Source organism: Haemaphysalis longicornis, unplaced genomic scaffold (genome assembly GCF_048455015.1).
Source record: "Haemaphysalis longicornis isolate Haplotype H1 unplaced genomic scaffold, Haemaphysalis longicornis Haplotype H1 scaffold_1, whole genome shotgun sequence".
NCBI classification, from domain to species: Eukaryota; Metazoa; Arthropoda; class Arachnida; order Ixodida; family Ixodidae; genus Haemaphysalis; species Haemaphysalis longicornis.
Window position 1 is genome coordinate 463,200,789 of NW_027526203.1, and position 7,199 is coordinate 463,207,987.

A 7,199-nucleotide genomic window follows, 5' to 3' on the forward strand; every position below is an offset into this window, starting at 1 on the left:
TAGAAGCAGAGATGTCGACAGGACGCTTCAGGAATGACTGCAGATGGGAATACTAGTAACGCTTACAACTTCTTTCTGAACTATTACACGTAGACGAAACTCGGCGTAATGATACAGTCGCTGCAAAGGTCATATATGTTTGGGGACAATCCGCTGTAAGCGAAGGACAAAAAGAGAAAGAGAGCCCACCTTTTCCCATTCATCTTCCACTTGTGAACTCGCATAAAATTCCGTCGGATTGACGACACCATGATGACAATAGGGAAGACGTTTTCTTCCGGCTGGATAGAAGCAGGGATGTCGACAGGACGCTTCAGGAATGACTGCTGATGGGAATACTGTAACGCTTACAACTTCTTTCTGAACTATGACACGTAGACAAAACTCGGCATAACGATACAGTCGCTGCAAAGGTCATATAATATGTTTGGGGACAATCTGCTGTAAGCGAGGGAGAAAAAGAGAAAGAGAACCCACCTTTTCCCAGTCGTCTTCCACTTGTGAACTCGCATAAAATTCCGTCGGATTGACGACACCATGATGACAATAGGGAAGACGTTTTCTTCCGGCTGGATAGAAGCAGAGATGTCGACAGGACGCTTCAGGAATGACTGCAGATGGGAATACTGTAACGCTTACAACTTCTTTCTGAACTATGACACGTAGACAAAACTCGGCATAACGATACAGTCGCTGCAAAGGTCATATAATATGTTTGGGGACAATCTGCTGTAAGCGAGGGAGAAAAAGAGAAAGAGAACCCACCTTTTCCCAGTCGTCTTCCACTTGTGAACTCGCATAAAATTCCGTCGGATTGACGACACCATGATGACAATAGGGAAGACGTTTTCTTCCGGCTGGATAGAAGCAGAGATGTCGACAGGACGCTTCAGGAATGACTGCAGATGGGAATACTAGTAACGCTTACAACTTCTTGCTGAACTATTACACGTAGACGAAACTCGGCGTAATGATACAGTCGCTGCAAAGGTCATATATGTTTGGGGACAATCCGCTGTAAGCGAAGGACAAAAAGAGAAAGAGAACCCACCTTTTCCAAGTCGTCTTCCACTTGTGAACTCGCATAAAATTCCGTCGGATTGACGACACCATGATGACAATAGGGAAGATGTTTTCTTCCTGCTGGATAGAAGCAGGGATGTCGACAGGACGCTTCAGGAATGACTGCAGATGGGAATACTGTAACGCTTACAACTTCTTTCTGAACTATTACACGTAGACGAAACTCGGCGTAATGATACAGTCGCTGCAAAGGTCATATAATATGTTTGGGGACAATCTGCTGTAAGCGAGGGAGAAAAAGAGAAAGAGAGCCCACCTTTTCCCAGTCGTTTTCCACTTGTGAACTCGCATAAAATTCCGTCGGATTGACGACACCATGATGACAATAGGGAAGAAGTTTTCTTCCGGCTGGATAGAAGCAGAGATGTCGACAGGACGCTTCAGGAATGACTGCAGATGGGAATACTGTAACGCTTACAACTTCTTTCTGAACTATGACACGTAGACAAAACTCGGCATAATGATACAGTCGCTGCAAAGGTCATATAATATGTTTGGGGACAATCAGCTGTAAGCGAGGGAGAAAAAGAGAAAGAGAACCCACCTTTTCCCAGTCGTCTTCCACTTGTGAACTCGCATAAAATTCCGTCGGATTGACGACACCATGATGACAATAGGGAAGATGTTTTCTTCCTGCTGGATAGAAGCAGAGATGTCGACAGGACTCTTCAGGAGTGATTGCAGATGGGAATACTGTAACGCTTACAACTTCTTTTTGAACTATTACACGTAGACGAAACTCGGCGTAATGATACAGTCGCTGCAAAGGTCATATAATATGTTTGGGGACAATCTGCTGTAAGCGAGGGAGAAAAAGAGAAAGAGAACCCACCTTTTCCAAGTCGTCTTCCACTTGTGAACTCGCATAAAATTCCGTCGGATTGACGACACCATGATGACAATAGGGAAGATGTTTTCTTCCTGCTGGATAGAAGCAGAGATGTCGACAGGACGCTTCAGGAATGACTGCAGATGGGAATACTGTAACGCTTACAACTTCTTTCTGAACTATTACACGTAGATGAAACTCGACGTAATGATACAGTCGCTGCAAAGGTCATATAATATGTTTGGGGACAATCCGCTGTAAGCGAGGGACAAAAAGAGACAGAGAGCCCACCTTTTCCCAGTCGTCTTCCACTTGTGAACTCGCATAAAATTCCGTCGGATTGACGACACCATGATGACAATAGGGAAGACGTTTTCTTCCGGCTGGATAGAAGCAGGGATGCCGACAGGACGCTTCAGGAATGACTGCAGATGGGAATACTGTAACGCTTACAACTTCTTTCTGAACTATTACACGTAGACGAAACTCGGCGTAATGATACAGTCGCTGCAAAGGTCATATAATATGTTTGGGGACAATCTGCTGTAAGCGAGGGAGAAAAAGAGAAAGAGAGCCCACCTTTTCCCAGTCGTTTTCCACTTGTGAACTCGCATAAAATTCCGTCGGATTGACGACACCATGATGACAATAGGGAAGAAGTTTTCTTCCGGCTGGATAGAAGCAGAGATGTCGACAGGACGCTTCAGGAATGACTGCAGATGGGAATACTGTAACGGTTACAACTTCTTTCTGAACTATGACACGTAGACAAAACTCGGCATAATGATACAGTCGCTGCAAAGGTCATATAATATGTTTGGGGACAATCCGCTGTAAGCGAGGGACAAAAAGAGTCAGAGAGCCCACCTTTTCCCAGTCGTCTTCCACTTGTGAACTCGCATAAAATTCCGTCGGATTGACGACACCATGATGACAATAGGGAAGATGTTTTCTTCCGGCTGGATAGGAGCAGGGTTGTCAACAGGATGCTTCAGGAATGACTGCAGATGGGAATACTGTAACGCTTACAACTTCTTTCTGAACTATGACACGTAGACAAAACTCGGCATAACGATACAGTCGCTGCAAAGGTCATATAATATGTTTGGGGACAATCCGCTGTAAGCGAGGGACAAAAAGAGAAAGAGAACCCACCTTTTCCAAGTCGTCTTCCACTTGTGAACTCGCATAAAATTCCGTCGGATTGACGACACCATGATGACGATAGGGAAGACGTTTTCTTCCGGCTGGATAGAAGCAGGGATGTCGACAGGACGCTTCAGGAATGACTGCAGATGGGAATACTGTAACGCTTACAACTTCTTTATGAACTATTACACGTAGACGAAACTCGGCGTAATGATACAGTCGCTGCAAAGGTCATATAATATGTTTGGGGACAATCCGCTGTAAGCGAGGGACAAAAAGAGACAGAGAGCCCACCTTTTCCCAGTCGTCTTCCACTTGTGAACTCGCATAAAATTCCGTCGGATTGACGACACCATGATGACAATAGGGAAGACGTTTTCTTCCGGCTGGATAGAAGCAGGGATGTCGACAGGACGCTTCAGGAATGACTGCAGATGGGAATACTGTAACGCTTACAACTTCTTTCTGAACTATGACACGTAGACAAAACTCGGCATAACGATACAGTCGCTGCAAAGGTCATATAATATGTTTGGGGACAATCTGCTGTAAGCGAGGGAGAAAAAGAGAAAGAGAACCCACCTTTTCCCAGTCGTCTTCCACTTGTGAACTCGCATAAAATTCCGTCGGATTGACGACACCATGATGACAATAGGGAAGACGTTTTCTTCCGGCTGGATAGAAGCAGAGATGTCGACAGGACGCTTCAGGAATGACTGCAGATGGGAATACTAGTAACGCTTACAACTTCTTTCTGAACTATTACACGTAGACGAAACTCGGCGTAATGATACAGTCGCTGCAAAGGTCATATAAGTTTGGGGACAATCCGCTGTAAGCGAAGGACAAAAAGAGAAAGAGAACCCACCTTTTCCAAGTCGTCTTCCACTTGTGAACTCGCATAAAATTCCGTCGGATTGACGACACCATGATGACAATAGGGAAGATGTTTTCTTCCTGCTGGATAGAAGCAGGGATGTCGACAGGACGCTTCAGGAATGACTGCAGATGGGAATACTGTAACGCTTACAACTTCTTTCTGAACTATTACACGTAGACGAAACTCGGCGTAATGATACAGTCGCTGCAAAGGTCATATAATATGTTTGGGGACAATCTGCTGTAAGCGAGGGAGAAAAAGAGAAAGAGAGCCCACCTTTTCCCAGTCGTTTTCCACTTGTGAACTCGCATAAAATTCCGTCGGATTGACGACACCATGATGACAATAGGGAAGAAGTTTTCTTCCGGCTGGATAGAAGCAGAGATGTCGACAGGACGCTTCAGGAATTACTGCAGATGGGAATACTGTAACGGTTACAACTTCTTTCTGAACTATGACACGTAGACAAAACTCGGCATAATGATACAGTCGCTGCAAAGGTCATATAATATGTTTGGGGACAATCCGCTGTAAGCGAGGGACAAAAAGAGACAGAGAGCCCACCTTTTCCCAGTCGTCTTCCACTTGTGAACTCGCATAAAATTCCGTCGGATTGACGACACCATGATGACAATAGGGAAGACGTTTTCTTCCAGCTGGATAGAAGCAGGGATGTCGACAGGACGCTTCAGGAATGACTGCAGATGGGAATACTGTAACGCTTACAACTTCTTTCTGAACTATGACACGTAGACAAAACTCGGCATAACGATACAGTCGCTGCAAAGGTCATATAATATGTTTGGGGACAATCTGCTGTAAGCGAGGGAGAAAAAGAGAAAGAGAACCCACCTTTTCCCAGTCGTCTTCCACTTGTGAACTCGCATAAAATTCCGTCGGATTGACGACACCATGATGACAATAGGGAAGACGTTTTCTTCCGGCTGGATAGAAGCAGGGATGTCGACAGGACGCTTCAGGAATGACTGCAGATGGGAATACTGTAACGCTTACAACTTCTTTCTGAACTATGACACGTAGACAAAACTCGGCATAACGATACAGTCGCTGCAAAGGTCATATAATATGTTTGGGGACAATCTGCTGTAAGCGAGGGAGAAAAAGAGAAAGAGAACCCTCCTTTTCCCAGTCGTCTTCCACTTGTGAACTCGCATAAAATTCCGTCGGATTGACGACACCATGATGACAATAGGGAAGACGTTTTCTTCCGGCTGGATAGAAGCAGAGATGTCGACAGGACGCTTCAGGAATGACTGCAGATGGGAATACTAGTAACGCTTACAACTTCTTTCTGAACTATTACACGTAGACGAAACTCGGCGTAATGATACAGTCGCTGCAAAGGTCATATATGTTTGGGGACAATCCGCTGTAAGCGAAGGACAAAAAGAGAAAGAGAACCCACCTTTTCCAAGTCGTCTTCCACTTGTGAACTCGCATAAAATTCCGTCGGATTGACGACACCATGATGACAATAGGGAAGATGTTTTCTTCCTGCTGGATAGAAGCAGAGATGTCGACAGGACGCTTCAGGAATGACTGCAGATGGAAATACTGTAACGCTTACAACTTCTTTATGAACTATTACACGTAGACGAAACTCAGCGTAATGATACAGTCGCTGCAAAGGTCATATAATATGTTTGGGGACAATCTGCTGTAAGCGAGGGAGAAAAAGAGAAAGAGAACCCACCTTTTCCAAGTCGTCTTCCACTTGTGAACTCGCATAAAATTCCGTCGGATTGACGACACCATGATGACAATAGGGAAGAAGTTTTCTTCCGGCTGGATAGAAGCAGAGATGTTGACAGGACGCTTCAGGAATGACTGCAGATGGGAATACTGTAACGGTTACAACTTCTTTCTGAACTATGACACGTAGACAAAACTCGGCATAATGATACAGTCGCTGCAAAGGTCATATAATATGTTTGGGGACAATCCGCTGTAAGCGAGGGACAAAAAGAGACAGAGAGCCCACCTTTTCCCAGTCGTCTTCCACTTGTGAACTCGCAGAAAACTCCGTCGGATTGACGACACCATGATGACAATAGGGAAGACGTTTTCTTCCGGCTGGATAGAAGCAGAGATGTCGACAGGACGCTTCAGGAATGACTGCAGATGGGAATACTAGTAACGCTTACAACTTCTTTCTGAACTATTACACGTAGACGAAACTCGGCGTAATGATACAGTCGCTGCAAAGGTCATATATGTTTGGGGACAATCCGCTGTAAGCGAAGGACAAAAAGAGAAAGAGAACCCACCTTTTCCAAGTCGTCTTCCACTTGTGAACTCGCATAAAATTCCGTCGGATTGACGACACCATGATGACAATAGGGAAGATGTTTTCTTCCTGCTGGATAGAAGCAGGGATGTCGACAGGACGCTTCAGGAATGACTGCAGATGGGAATACTGTAACGCTTACAACTTCTTTCTGAACTATTACACGTAGACGAAACTCGGCGTAATGATACAGTCGCTGCAAAGGTCATATAATATGTTTGGGGACAATCTGCTGTAAGCGAGGGAGAAAAAGAGAAAGAGAGCCCACCTTTTCCCAGTCGTTTTCCACTTGTGAACTCGCATAAAATTCCGTCGGATTGACGACACCATGATGACAATAGGGAAGAAGTTTTCTTCCGGCTGGATAGAAGCAGAGATGTCGACAGGACGCTTCAGGAATTACTGCAGATGGGAATACTGTAATGGTTACAACTTCTTTCTGAACTATGACACGTAGACAAAACTCGGCATAATGATACAGTCGCTGCAAAGGTCATATAATATGTTTGGGGACAATCCGCTGTAAGCGAGGGAAAAAAAGAGACAGAGAGCCCACCTTTTCCCAGTCGTCTTCCACTTGTGAACTCGCATAAAATTCCGTCGGATTGACGACACCATGATGACAATAGGGAAGACGTTTTCTTCCAGCTGGATAGAAGCAGGGATGTCGACAGGACGCTTCAGGAATGACTGCAGATGGGAATACTGTAACGCTTACAACTTCTTTCTGAACTATGACACGTAGACAAAACTCGGCATAACGATACAGTCGCTGCAAAGGTCATATAATATGTTTGGGGACAATCTGCTGTAAGCGAGGGAGAAAAAGAGAAAGAGAACCCACCTTTTCCCAGTCGTCTTCCACTTGTGAACTCGCATAAAATTCCGTCGGATTGACGACACCATGATGACAATAGGGAAGACGTTTTCTTCCGGCTGGATAGAAGCAG